At 42.9% G+C, this 15,087-nt stretch overlaps 1 pseudogene; it reads left to right on the forward strand.

Annotated features, from left to right (window-relative positions):
- Positions 1-1,568: 1,568 nt before the first annotated feature.
- Positions 1,569-15,087, forward strand: part of LOC100765101 — a 29,985-nt pseudogene continuing 16,466 nt past the window's right edge.

Raw genomic sequence — 15,087 nt, forward strand, 5'->3', positions numbered from 1 at the left:
CTTTCCTATTACAGGAAACCACTCTTTATGGAGAGTTCCATACCCATCCCCCACCCCCATCACCTTCAGGAGAAGGTGCAGTTCTCAGCATTATCTATCCAATATTCTCCATCGTCTTGCCTCACTTCATGCTAAGTCCACCAGGACTTAGTTTTTCATCTTTATCGTCACAGAAAGTGCCACTGCAAGCCCTGGCGTACCTTTTCCAGACCTTCACCTACTTGTCCACTCGGTTAATTGCACCTGTTTAGTACATGGACAAATAAAACCTTACAAAACCTTCAAAATACAATTCAGAAAATGTTAGTAGCAAAAAATAGTGTTTGCTCATTTGCAACATTTTTTACTACTAATAACATCTAACTTTTTGAAGTTTGAGTAATTTAAGCTTTAACTGTTACCTATTTTTTTATCGTTACAGTTTTTGAAATAATTGAATTTGATTTTGAAGAGTGATTTATTTGTCATACAGGGGGTAATACTTTTCTTTCCATCACATTGTCTCCTTTTTTGCTTCTTTGTTGTTTGTTTGCTGTTTGTTTTTAGAGAGGGACTCTCAGCATAGACCAGGCTAGTCTTGAACTCTCAGAGATCCACCTGCCTCTGCCTCCGAAGTGCTGGGATTCAAAGTATGTGCCACTCTGCTCAGCTTCTTGAGATGCTGTGTCAGTGTCGGGATTTTTACTTACTGTAAAGAGCATGTAACTGGTTAATTTTTTAAAAAATGATAGGAAGTATATTCAATTAGCAGGTTGTACTGGTAGTTAGGAATTATTTGCTAATTTTCCTGTTCACAAGAGTTGAGATACAGAGTCTCCCAGGTGTCCATCAGTGTATAAATGGACAAGGAAAACGTGGTCTATATGCACAGTTGAATATCATTCAGCTACAAAAAAAATGACATATCATTTCTTTGAGAGCACTGAGGATATTGTTTAAAATGAAATAAACCAGACACAGAGAGACAAATACCACAGACTCTCTTTGATATGTAGAATGAGAAAATAACCTCAAAGTTGAATAACTAGAACAGTCATAACTAGGCTCGGAAGGGAAGTGAGGGGATATCTAGAGGGGGGAGAAACAGGGCACCGAACAGCTGGATGGGAGGAAGGAGTCCCAGAGCTGGACATCAAAGGCTCAGAACAACCCATTATATATTTATAAAGAGCAAGACACGTGTAACTTAAAGGCTACAAACATAGAAACAAGGAAATCCATTTACCTCAATTTTACTACATCGCACCTGTATGAAAAATGTTATATTATGCCCAGTAATTGTCAACAATTATTTTTTTAATTTTTAAACAAGGTCTTTTTTAAAAGATTTTATTTATTTAATATGTATACAATATTCTGCTTCCATATATATCTGCACACCAGAAGAGGGCAGCAGATCTCATAACGGATGGTTGTGGGCCACCATGTGGTTGCTGGGAATTGAACTCAGGACCCCTGGAAGAGCAGTCAGTGCTTTTAACCGCTGAACCGGTTAAATAAAAATAATCTTGTGGAAGCTGTTGTATGGGTCTGGTTCGAGGGCTCTGGTTTCTGTTATACCACCGATAATGGGCTTTCATGGGACTCCTCTTGGATATCTGGTTGATATCCGGTGTCATGGAGATCCTGCTGTTTTGGAGAAGGTTTGTCCCCTTCTCCAACAGCTCACAGATGGGTGGATGTTGGGGTGAGCCAACTCATAGTCCTGGTAGGAGCCTTGGTGGTAGCTGGGTTGGTCAGTTCGCTAGCTTTCTCTCATTGTCCCTACCAAGATGAGCTCCACAGCACTGCCTTGGCTAGTTCACCCAAATGCAGCCCCATCTCTCCAGCCCCGTCTACAATTATTAAACAAAAAACTCAATTAAAATCAATGAGTTTAAAGTGATCATTCTGCTAATTTCTAATGCATAGATTTATAGTGGCTACAAGAACACAACTCCATTTAGCTAGCCATAGGTCTCTCTCAATCTAGACTGGGTATGTCATGACACCCTGCTGAGTAGGAGGCACAGAAGGCTAGATTCTGAGCGATGACATCACAAACTGTCTTCCTGTGAGCTCCTTCCTCCTTCTAAATCTGATAGTTTCAAAAGCATCAGTGAAAAGTGGAAGAAGAGGAGGAAGCCTACGCCAGTATCATTTATTCTCTCTGTGAAAATTCCTATGCTATACCAAAGTGGCCTGCGAAGTTTACCAAACTACATACATGTCTCCTCTATTCTAAAAGAGCACAGTAAAAACTATTCTATACTTTATCTGGGCTGGAAAGTCAAACTCCATGCTCCCATATTTGTTTACAGCCTGTACATGGGTCAGAACTCCTAAAGCCATGGTCTGACAACACCTGTCCTTCTCGGCACACACCTGGTTAACTTATGTTTAGGGCCACTTCTCCTCCAACAACTATCAGGTCATGGTTAGCATCCAGACCAGAAAAGAAAGGGAGTAATGAGTGGCTACTGGCTTCTCTTTCCTGATACACAACAAATTACTCAGTTTACCCAAATAATATATATATATATATATATATATATATATATATATATGTATATATATGTATATATACATATATATATTTCATTGTGCTTTAATATGTTCACAGATAAATGCAACTATACTGTACAGCTACTATGGGAATCGGTGTGGAGAATTCTCTGGAAGCTAAAAATATATCTACCATATGACCCAGCTATACCACTCCTTGGCATATGCCAAAAGGACTCAACACCTTACTCTGTTGAAACTTACTTAGCCATGATTATTGTCACTCTATTCACAATAGCTAGGACATGGAAACAATCAAAAATGTCCTTCAATTGATGACAATTAATAAAAGCACAGCATATATACACAATGGAATTCTGTTCAAAAGGAAAGAAAAGTAAAATCACGAAATTTCCAGGCAAACAATGGAACATTATACTCAGGAAGGTAACCCAGGCACAGAGAAATACCCCATCTCTCTTATTTATGGATCCTGGCTCTGGTTCCTTAGAAATAACATATAACCCAGAGTTACCATAGAGATCATGAAAGTAACAAGGGATTATTGGAGAGAAGAGGAAAAGGAACTCTAGAAGGGGATAGTAGGGCACAGGTGACATGAAGGGGGGTATGAGAGAAGTGATGGGTGTTATTTAACCTGGGATGGGGAAGGAAGGGCAACATAAAGAGAGAGGGAGGGGAGGGGAGGAGGAATAAATACAACTATGGATGTTTGAAAAAGTCACAAGGAAACATTTCTTTATGTCTAAAGGTAGCACACACACACACACACACACACACACGTACATATATATTTCAGATTGCTTCTTCCATGTCCTGTGTCCCCAGGGGTGCAACAGTGACCCTTAAATCTTGGAGTTAACCAACAACTGCCTAATTAGACTTCAGGCACACTTAATGGGAAGCAATTCATGCCTGGTATTGTAAACCCAGATGGTTAATTTTTTGTCCACTTGACACAAACCGGGTCATCTGCAAAGAAATAACTTTAATTAAGAAAATGCCCTCACCGGGCATTGGTGGCGCACACCTTTAATCCCAGCACTCGGGAGGCAGAGGCAGGAGGATCTCTGGGAGTTCGAGGCCAGCCTGGTCTACAAAGGAAGAGCGAGGATAGGCTCCAAAGTTACACAGAGAAACCCTGTCTCAAAAATCAAAAAGAAGAAGAAAGAAAATGCCCTCGTAAGATTGACTGTTGATGGAAGTTTCTGTCCCACCTTGTCCCTCAGCCATTTAGTCCCAAATAAACACACAGAGTCTTATATGAATTATAAACTGTTCAGCTGACTCAGGCTTCTTATTGGTTAGCTCCCGCTTAATTATTAACCAATTTCTATTAATCTGTGTATCTCCACATAGTCTTGGCTTATCAGTGATGCCCAGGCCTGTTGCTTCCTGGGCAGCTACATGGCATCTTTCTCGAGACCCACTCCCTTCGTTCCTCTTCCTCACCTTCTCCTAGTCTAGTAGTCCTGCCTATACTTCCTGCCTGGCTGTATCCTGCCTGTCCATAGGCTAAAACAGATTTATCCATCAACCAATAAGAGAAGCATATATGCATAGCATACAGAAGGACATCCCCCATCAGTTGACCTGGTAGCAATCCTGTGGAACATTTTCTTGGTTAGTGATTGATGTGGGAAGACCTAGCCACAAGGGTAGTGCCACTCCTGGGCAAGCAGTCCTGGGTTGAAAAAAAAAAAAGGCCAAGAAAGCCATGGAGAGCAAGCCATTAAGCAGCATTCTTCCATGGTCTCTGCTTTAGTTCCTGCTTCAAATTCCTGCACTGACTTACCTTCATAATAGACTGTGATGGTGATTAAGATGTGTAAGCCAAATAAAACCTTTCATCCTCAAGTTGCTTTTGGACATGTTGCTTATTACATCAATAAAAAAGCAACCAATTCACCAGCTAACTATCACTGCAGCCAGTGAGGTCATGGACCCTCGAGTAAAACCTACTATCACTTCCTGTCTTAATAATAAAAATTCAGAATCATTTATCAGGGGGTGAAAGCTGAGGGATCAGAGAAGCAAAACAGCCAACCACTAGCTCTTACCTCTACCTCACACCGAAAAGGTGATCCTGTCTCCAGTATCAGACTGACTGCCTAGACTGCATTCACCTCTATCAATCCTCAGACTGCAATGAGCTCCTGTCTCCTCCTGCCTTATATTCCTGTCTCTGCCAAACAATAACCCTTCTTCTCTCCATTTCCTTAGTGCTGGGATTAAAGGTTTGTCGCTCCAAATTGCTGGGATCACCTTTGTGTGAGCTGTGTCTCTTTTAGACTGGATCAATTTCATGTAGACCAAGGTAGCCTTGAACTGACAGAGGTCTGTCTGCCTCTGTCTCCTGAGTGCTGGGTGTGCCACCACTGCCTGGCCTGTATGGCTGTGCTAGCTTTGCATTCTGATCTTCAGTCAGGCTTTAACAAAATATCACCACACTAAGATTATAATTTCTAGCTGCATTCTAAATTCTCATCCTTACACACACAGATAAGTATAGTGCTCACACCTCATCAAAGAAGCCAGTCTTTTTCAACATACGGAGACTGTTACAGCGATCACCAACTGGTCAAAATGATGAGGACAACCAACAGTGAGGTATCCAGGCCCAACTAATACATCAATAACATAATCTCAACACCCAAGGATCAGAGAACATCACCTACCAGGAGGTAGGAAGATTTTAAGACATTTTTTATGAGAAAGTGCCCCTTCCATGTACAACAAGGAAGCTGTACCAGTGAAATCTCAAAATTATGATAGCTATGGTAGTTTGAAAGAAAATGCCCCCCAAAAGGAAGTGATAGTATTAGGAGGTGTGGCCTTGTGGGAGTAGGTGTGGTCTTGTTGGAGGAAGTGTGTCACGGTGGGAGTAGGCTTTCATGCCTCTTTTCACAAGCTTCACTCAGTATGACAGTCAGTTGACTTCCTGTTGCCTGCAAACCAAGATGTAGGACTCACAGCCCCAGCTCCATGTCCGCCTGCATATTGCCATGCTCCTCACCATGATGACAGTGGAACTGCTGAAACTGTAAGTGAATTACCCAATTAAATGTTTCCTTTATAAATGTTGCCATGGTCATAGTGTCTCCTCACAGCAATAAAAACTTAACTGGGACAGTGGCCTAAACAAGACCCACACAATAACAACACAAGTTGACATTCTAGCATGAATGGGGGAAATCTCACAAGGCTGTATCCCTAGATAGAGAACAATTCCGCGGAGAGGAGTTTTAGTCTTCTCCAGGATGATCCCCTGGTAAATTAGCCGACCTCAAGTAGTCAACCCTAAACACACACTACATAAGCAAGACCAGATGGGCTCAGCAATCTATATTTATATAAATGTGTGTATGCTAGCGTGTGTGTGGGGGTGAATGCACTTCTATGTGTGTGTGTGAATACATGTAGGTAATAACAATTTTAAAAGATGTTATAAATTTGCGATAGAACTAGGGAGACACAGGTGGAGTTGTGGAGGAGAGGAGAGAGGGAAATGATGTAAATACAGTACTGACATATGAAATTCTCAAAAAAAATAACTCAAATAAATAAGAACCTGTGTCTATGTAATGGGATGGGCAGTGTCTGTGGAAGGAAGAGAGGAATTCATCAAGAAAGGCAGAAGAGTCCCGTGCTCCAAGCCAGGAAAGTGTGAAGATAGGCATTCATCTCTTAGAGGTGACCATACAGGAAACTATCCTGATGGTGAGTTGGAAGCTCCTAGGAGGTGAGGGAGGGTGTTGCCCCTTTCCTGGTCTACTGCCCAGCTTCGGCCCACAGAAATGTCCCACAGGGTTCAGCCTGGAACTTATTGGGCCTCATAGAAGGGAAAATCACCTTTAAAGAGTTCAAAGGACAGAGAGAAGAGAAAAGTCTTTGGGTAAAAGGAAAATCATCACCAGAAGAAAAACCAGATATTTCCAAAATTCCATCATCAGCAGGAAGTGACTCAGCCAAATCCCAGGACAAAGACACCAATGAGGAAGAAACATTGGAGTGAGAAAGTCAGTTCACAAAGTCTTTGCTTCCAAGATTGGAGAGAATGAAGATGATGAAGAAGAGGAGGAAATGCCCAAGCAAACCACTGCACGTGGCATGTTTGTGTGGGAGATGGTTCTCAACCTTAAAAATAAAAAACAAACAACAACAAAAACCAAAGATGACAGAGTAAATGTCCCAGAGTCCTGAGAGGTCTCATGAGTGAAGCCAATATGTGCTTTGCTGGAGGAGAACCTGAAGAGTCGATACTGATCTGCATAGAAACCCTAAGACAAGCTCTTTGGCCTTCTGAGTCATTCTCTACACTTGCCATGACATACAAGGATGAAGGCGACATGGAGAAATCACTGAAGTGTGAAGTGATTGCTGCACATTCAAATCCCAGTGACAAAAGAATGGGTAAGGTTGGCAGAAATGTCTCTGGAATAAGCTAATATTAGACTGAATTTTTTTTTTTTTGCTATACAAAAGCTCTTTTTTTTCTTTCTCCCCATTTTTTATTTGAATTAGAAACAAGATTATTTTACATGTCGATCTCAGTTCCCTCTGCCTCCCTTCCTCCCTTGCCCCACCCCCCAACTGACACCCTATTTATCCTACACCCTTTCTGCCCCCCAGGAAGAGGTGAGGCCTTCCATAGGGGTCTTCAGATTCTGTCACATCCTTCGGGATAGGGCCTAGGCACACCCCCTTGTGTCTAGGCTCAGGGAGTGTCCCTCTATGTGGAATGGGCTTCCAAAGTCTATTCCTATGGTAGGAATAAGTACTGATCTCCTACAAAAGGCCCCATAGATTTCTGAGGTCTCCTCACTGACACTCACGTTCATGGGGTCTGGATCAGTCCTATGCTGGTTTCCCAGCTATCAGTCTGGAACCAAGAGTTCCTCCTTGTTCAGATCAGCTGTTTCTGTGGGTTTCACCAGCCTGGCCTTGACCCCTTTGCTCATCACTCTTCCTTCTCTGCATCTGGATTCCAGTTCAATTCAGTGATTAGATGTGTGTGTCTGCTTCTACTTCCACCAGCTGCTGGGTGAAGGCTCTAGGAAGGCATTTAAATCAGTCATCAATCTCATTATCAGGGGAGGGCATTTAAGGTAGCCTCTCCTCTGTTGCTTAGATTGTTAGTTGGTGTCATCATTGTAGATCTCCAGACATCTCCCTAGTGCCTGATTTCTCTTTAAACCTATGATGGCTCCCTGTATTATGGTATCTCTTATCTTGCTCTCCTCTATTCTTCCCCCAACTCAAACTTGCTCCCTCATGTCCTCCTCACCTCTCCTCTTCTCCCCTTCTCATTCTCCTATCTCCGTCTTTCCCTCCCTTTATGCTCCCAATTTGCTCAGGAGATCTTGTCCCTTCTTAAATATGAACCTACTAATGCCTGTGGGAGAGATCAAGCCTTTATGAGAATATGGGTGATCAAAAAATGACCGTGGACAATTATAAGTGTATTTTAGATCCTTTGTCTCTATCTGATGGAGAAGTTTTATGCAGTTGGCCAGAGACATGGCAAAGTGTTACTATTACACCAATGGCAGCACTTCAGCTATAAACATAATCGAAGAAGCCTTCTCAGAACTCAAATCTCCACGGAAGATGTTAACATTGCAGCTGAATTGAATATTTCCAATAAGCAGTGTGACAAAACTTTGGAGGTGCAAAGAATTTTTTTTTCTGGAATTATTCTAGAAAGAGAAACTTTGGGAGAAGGTACCTCAGAAGAGAACAAAGGTTGTAGTTAACTTTTAAAAAAGAAGTGGGGGAGGGAAATCAGAAGCTTCTCTTTAGTGGCGCAGGTGCAGAAGAGAAAGAGAAACGGAAAAAGAAACTGGACCAATAACAACGTCTTATGTCTATATGATTTTATTGCTTACTTTTATGGTTAATTTTATTGCTTATTTTTATGATTTGTGTGGTTACCTGGCACTTGTTGAAAGGGTCTGCAGATTAGAAAAGCTATGGCATAGTGGACAGTGACACCAAACACCAGAGATAGCCAGAGTTAGCAGTTAGTCTTTTCATGCTTTCCTTAGAAAGTTACGGTGCAAATATTCATCGATGTGGTTTCCATCCCCAGAGATTTATTTTTGACACTCATGTCTTCTCTTTTCCCATTTAGTTCATCAAGACGCACACACGTATCAGAGAGAGCATCAAGAGAAAATTTTCTCACTTCAAGGAAGAAAGTTCATTCTTCAATTTGGAGGTTCAAAAGCATTTGGTATCCTTGGAAGAAAAACTTCGGAGACTTAAGACTTGAGGTTTTCAGAACCCCAACAAGTTAGTGAGAGAGCATGTTTTCCTACCGTAGGAGACCAAGTAAGAGTGGACATGGGACAGAGAGTCAGAACCTCAGCAAGTCAGTCGCTTCCTGGGTGGCAGATAGTGGGCCAGCATGTTTTCCTACTAGAAGAGCCTGGGAAAGGTCTGTAGACATGAGAAAGAGGATCAGAAGCAGGAAGCAGGATTGAATAAGCTGGGAACTGACCCTCTGACAACAGAACCCTTAGTGGCCCTGCACTGAGCTACATGAAAGACAAAGGACCACAGTGGCCCACCTTCCACACACACTCACTCATACACACATTATCACATGCATATATGCACACAAACACTATCACACACAATCATGTGATACACACACAAACACTATCACACACACTATCACATGCATACACACATTTAAGCACACTAACACCTATCAATATGCTCTCTCACACACACAGCAGTACATGCTCACACTCAAATGCTCTCACACTCACTGTCACTCACATGCTGGCACACACTTGCACTCAGGCAATCACAAGCACCCACACTCCAACACTCTCACATTCATACGGAATAACGGGCACATACTCATACACACTGTCATTAACACACTCACTTCCAACAAACACACTCACACATTCTCACAGCTACAACCTCTTTCACACAAACTCAGACACACTCATGCACTCAGAAAAGTCAGAAAACACTTGCACACACACTCACAAAGCACATACATGGGACACACATACCTCTTCACCCATACACATTTTCACAAGCACTTACCCAAGTCCACATACTCACAAAAACTTCCACAAGCACACACGTGTGTATACATTCTATTCCCAACCCATTTTCCAACTACCGGGATGATTTTCATTCTGTCGCTCACCTGTCACACAAGCCACTGATTTGGTACACTTTTCCACTCACTGGAACCCCTTCTCCTACCTGTCTGTGCGTCTCTCCCTGTCTTTCTCTGTCTCTCCCCCTCCCTCCCTCCCTCCCTCCCCCTCCCTCCTCCTCCCTCCCTCCTTCCTCACTCCTTTCCTCCCTCCCTCCTCTCCTCCCTCCCTCCCTCCCTCCTTTAGGTCTCTGCTCAAACATCAGCTTCTCAGAGCGAGCCTTCCTTGCCATCTTTGACAAACATCCCAGGTTTTCCTTGTCCTCACCTGCCTTGTCCCCTTCTCCTATTTCCAAAACACTTACCAGACCCCATGATTTAGAATTGATGGCATTCACAGAGTCAGGCTTTTCTCGTTTCTGCTTTTGTGATTTTAGTGGTCTCTTGACTGCTGTATCCCCAGAAGTCAGAACACTATCTGGACTCTTACACACAACAAGTGTGAATGAGTGAACGGATGTTCAGGCAACTGAATCCTTGATGCCTCTTTCTTGGCAGCTACATCAGCCTCCGTGGAAATCAGTCATTCCCTTACAGAGTGAGTGAAGAAGAGGACACTGAGGAAACAGAAAGCAGCAATGTTGTGATCTTGCTTAAATTAAAGACGTGCACTATGGCACATGAACCAGGAGACGCATTAACCATGGAGTTTATTAAAGGGGGAGAGAGCAAGAGAGCAAAAAAAGAGAGTAAGAGAGGAGAGAGGGGGCATGAGAGTGGGAGAAAAGAGGTCAATGGGCAGGGGTCTGTCTTTTAAAGGGGTCCTTTGCACCTGCGTGCAGACTTAGTTCTCATGGAACCCTGGGCTCACCAGGGTACTGCCTGAGTGGATTCTGCCAAAGGCCAGGCCAGCGTAATGCCTGAACCTTTCAAGCACCTCTTACCTTCACTCTAATTTGAGTCAGAACTAGCCTGTACCAGTTGGAGGTAAGGAGACTGGAGAAATTAAGTTAAACTACAAAAAATATTTTAAAAAGACTCCTGATATGTATCTAAGTTTGGGGGGGGGCATGAGAGCTCTACCCACTATCAATCCTTTAACATTTGATATTTAAATGTACTTTTATGAATCTGCTTAATTTTTGTACAATATATTTTGTACAATATATTTTGATCATATTTCCCCTCCTGTTTTGTGTGTGTGTGTGTGTGTGTGTGTGTGTGTGTGTGTGTGTGTGTGTGTGTGTATGCACACATATATAAGGGAGTCAATTGAATATATATGTATTCAATATATACATATGTATATATGTATTTCTTAAAGGAATACAAGAGAGTGGTAAGCAGGACACCCAGAGTTATGTGGTTATGTGCTATCTGCACGCTCTCTCTCTCTCTCTCTCTCTCTTTTTTCTCTCTCTCTCTCCCTCCCTCCTTCCCTCCCTCTCTCCCCTTCCTCCCTTCCTCTCAAGGAAGAAAATCTTGGATTGAGAAAGTGGGGAACTGGGCAGGAGTAAGGAAGATACTAGTGTTGTAGCTTTCAGATGAACGATGGCATCAAGGCAAGGTTGTTTCCATTGTGGGCATTGCTGTGCCTCATGTGCTATCTAGTTCTACTGTCTAGAAACACGAGTCCTCTCTCAGACTCTCATGGAAGCCTTCTTTGGATAATGCAGAGCAAGAGGAATCATCCTTTCCAAAAGATGCTCCACCCATATGTCAGAAGGTATAGGCAAGGTGGCCCTCTGCCTCTAAAACAAAACCGGAAATGTCAGTCTAATATTTCTGTGTTCCTAAGGGTCCGTACTAGCAGGGTTGAAATGCACACTGCTCCCACAGCTTTATGGAACTGTAAAGTTCCAGCAGACCTCCTCTATCCACCATTGTGCCCTCAGAGCCAAACCTGATTATCTGATGTGTCTGCGTTTTCATTCCCCATCTTCAATAAGCAATCGAATCGTTTAAGGGTTGGCTTGTACATGCACATCAAAGTACACACACACACACACACACACACACACACACACAGAGAGAGAGAGAGAGAGAGAGAGAGAGAGAGAGAGAGAACTCTCCTCAAGAACAAAACACAGTTAGCAAACATTCTGTAAAGGGCGAGAGTCTAATCCTTGGGCCATCTATGTCCCCTGTGAAAGGCTTGTCTCTGCTGTTAGAGTGCAAAAGCCACCTCAGGCATTGTGCAAGTGAATAAGCAGGACTGGATGCCACTGAAACTTTAACTGGGGACACTAAATTGGAATTTCATGTAGTTTTCATTGTCACAAAATAACCTCCTTTTGATTTTTTTAACCCGTTAAAAATATAATAAGCTTGGTTAGCTTGTGGGTTGTGCTAAGACAGGTATTAGACCAAGTAGCATCACCCACCCTATTTCCAACCCCTGTTTTAAATTTACACCCAGAAAGCAAAAGCATTTCAGCCTGAGATGTTTTCTGTAGAGACACGGCTCTTCCCACCATTGAGAGCAGTTTCACATGGGACTCGTTCTAACACGTCAAACCGTGTTAAACTTCATCTTTAAACATCATCTTTGCTAGTTACGACTGGTTCTTTCAGAATATAGTGACTCTGGGCTTAAAAGATAAACCCAAGACTTAAGATACCTCTTAAGACAGGAACACTGTTTGTAATTTATATAATGGACACCCCCACCACCCCCACACATACACTTCTCACTTGTCATCTGGTCTTAGTCAAGGCCACTAAACTTTGTATTATGGGAGCATCAGAGGCACGGGCTGGCCCCTGAGAAACCTAGACTCAATTCTGTGTTCTCTCTGGGAGAGGTGCTAAGCCTTCTTGGGCTAGAAATCAGGCTTAGATGCTCTTAGAAATCTAGAGCAGTGGTTCTCAACCTTCCTAATGCTGCAACCTCTTATACAGTTCCTCATGTTGTAGTGACCCCCAACCATGACATTATTCCATTTTGCTTCATAACTGTAATTTTGCTACTGTCATGAATCGTAATATAAATATCTGATATGCAGGATATCTGATATGCAACCCCAATGGGTCTTGACCTACAGGTTGAGAACCACTGATCTAGAGGCTCTTAAGATGCCATGGTGGCCAGGGCCTCTACCTCTTTTAAAACCCAGTAAATTTACCTAGTTCATGCCAATGACTTCCTTTATTAATGATAGATTAGTTCTAAGGAATAATTGAATCTTTACTTTGTCCAACTGACATGCATCAATGTTCTCAAATACTATAGATCCCTGGGCCTATCCCATAACTCATTCTAGGGAACTTCTATTACCTAGTATCTTAATCCATCCTGGCTGCTAAAACATAAGCACAGACTGGGTGACTTAGAAAAAACATCAAATTACTGGCAGGGTCCGTGTCTGGCTAGGGCCTGTTTTCTCAAACAAGGTACCTTCTCACTGTGTCCTGTAATGGGGGAAGGGAAGATCAAGGCCCTTGGGCCCTTTTGATAGACACTAATTCCATTCACGAGGGCCCCGCCCCCATGACCTATTTATTCACCTAACAAAGCCCCCACTTCCAAAGCCTCAGGATGTATCATCATCCTGAGGATTATGATTTTAACATATGAATTTAGAGATGAGAACAAATGTCCAATCAGAAAACTGGAAACCACAATATGCATTTCATCAGAGGAAATGTTACACTGGGAATTGGTAACATCAATGCTGGGGAAGAAAAAGATGAAGAGAGCATGAAGGAAACCAGAGATGAGTCTTGCAAGGAGCAGCTGGATCCCCCATAGTAAAGAACAAAGTGGGAAAAGCTGGGATGCTGGGACCCAGGAACTCACAGGAGAGGACTCAGAGAGTCCCTGCTGGGCCCTCTGAGAAAGCGGTGCCTGGCAGCTGCAGAGATACTGCACTGGAACTTGTGCCAGAGGTGCCTGTGGCAGACAGAGACTAAAGTCAGTGTTGTTTCCGGGGAGATGCTGACAGGAAGAGGCAAATGGAAGGGTATGTCTGTGGCGGAATCTAATGGGAAGCCAACTAAGGAAGAAGCTGAGGAAACTGTCTGCAGAACAGGTCTGAAGCTGAAGGGGTGACAAGATTCTCAAACAGCTAGGGTTTCTGTTTTGGCCATTTTCACGTCATCCATCTCCCCAGAATCCACATTTTATAAAGCTAGGCGCAGTATCCTGTACCTATAATCCCAGTAGACTAGGTTAGCACTGGGCACAACTTTGAGGAATTATGTTGATGAGATTAAATGAGGTGGGGAGACCCACCCAGTAGGATGGCAGTACCATCCCCTAGGCTTGAGTCTGGGTCTGCATAAAAAGAAGGCAACTGGCTGAGCACAAACATTCATCACTCTCTGCTTTCTGACTGCAGATGGAATGTGACCAGCTACCTCCTGCTACCAGGACTCCTTGCCATGATGGACAGACGGACTGTACCTTCCAGCTGTGAGCCTTCTCCCTAAATTGCTTTTGTCAGAGTATTTTATCAAATCAAAGCAACAGGAAAGGTAACTTAAGTCAGCTTTAATGGTGTGTGTGTGTGTGTGTGTGTGTGTGTGTGTGTGTGTGTGTGTGTTCAGGCAAATATATATGTGCAGGAGCATTTGCACATGTGGAGGCCAGTGTGTTGCTGTTCAGAAGTTTTTGAGACAAAGATATCACTGGTTCCTAGGACTTTCCAGGAAGCACTAGAGATCTGTCTGTCTCTACCTCCAAGCACTGGGATTCCAAGTGTATCCCACCATGCATGTGTTTTTACATGGATGCTGGAATTCAAACTCAGTTCTTCATGCTCCCATAGCAAGCACTTCAGCAGATGAGCACTAGCTTCCTAGAGTTCAAGGTTTGGTTTTTAGTGTTCAAATATGATTCCATCTGTTTGCCAAAACAGCCAGGCTTTGTGCATGACAAGGACAGCTGACCCCAAACAATGAATCGTATAGCTCACACCGACTCTCAAGTCCAAGGTTCTATGTCACTATGTGGTTAGGGTAGAAAATGATGCTTCAGTTACATAATGAAAGCTGCAGGGTTGTAGGCAGATAATTAATGAATGTCCCACGGTAAGAGAAAAGGAACTCTAGAGGATAGGAATTCAACTTAGCTTTCACAAGTAAATAAGTGACTTCGAGAAAATGCTTTTACCCTTCAAAACCTCATTGTCCTCATATGTAAAGTTGGGATAATAGGACTGAAGTTATAGAAACGTGTCTTTGTGGGGTTAAGGATGAGCGTGTGAGAAGTGCCCAGCTCATGGAGGTGTTCAGTTAGTCCTGTGAAGAACAGGAGCCGGGGCAGCTACAAAATCAGTTGTTTTCTAAGTACCTTCATCTTCTATATTCTCACCTATTACCTAATTACCAGATCTAATCTAAACTTATGATGAGCTAAGAGGGTAAACCAGATTAACAGAAGTGTGAAACCAAATGAATAGACAAACTTGTATACAGTAAGAAATTCTTTTGGGGGGGCAGGGTTGAGACAGGATTTC

The sequence above is a fragment of the Cricetulus griseus genome, assembly GCF_003668045.3.
Source record: "Cricetulus griseus strain 17A/GY chromosome 1 unlocalized genomic scaffold, alternate assembly CriGri-PICRH-1.0 chr1_0, whole genome shotgun sequence".
Lineage (NCBI taxonomy): Eukaryota > Metazoa > Chordata > Mammalia > Rodentia > Cricetidae > Cricetulus > Cricetulus griseus.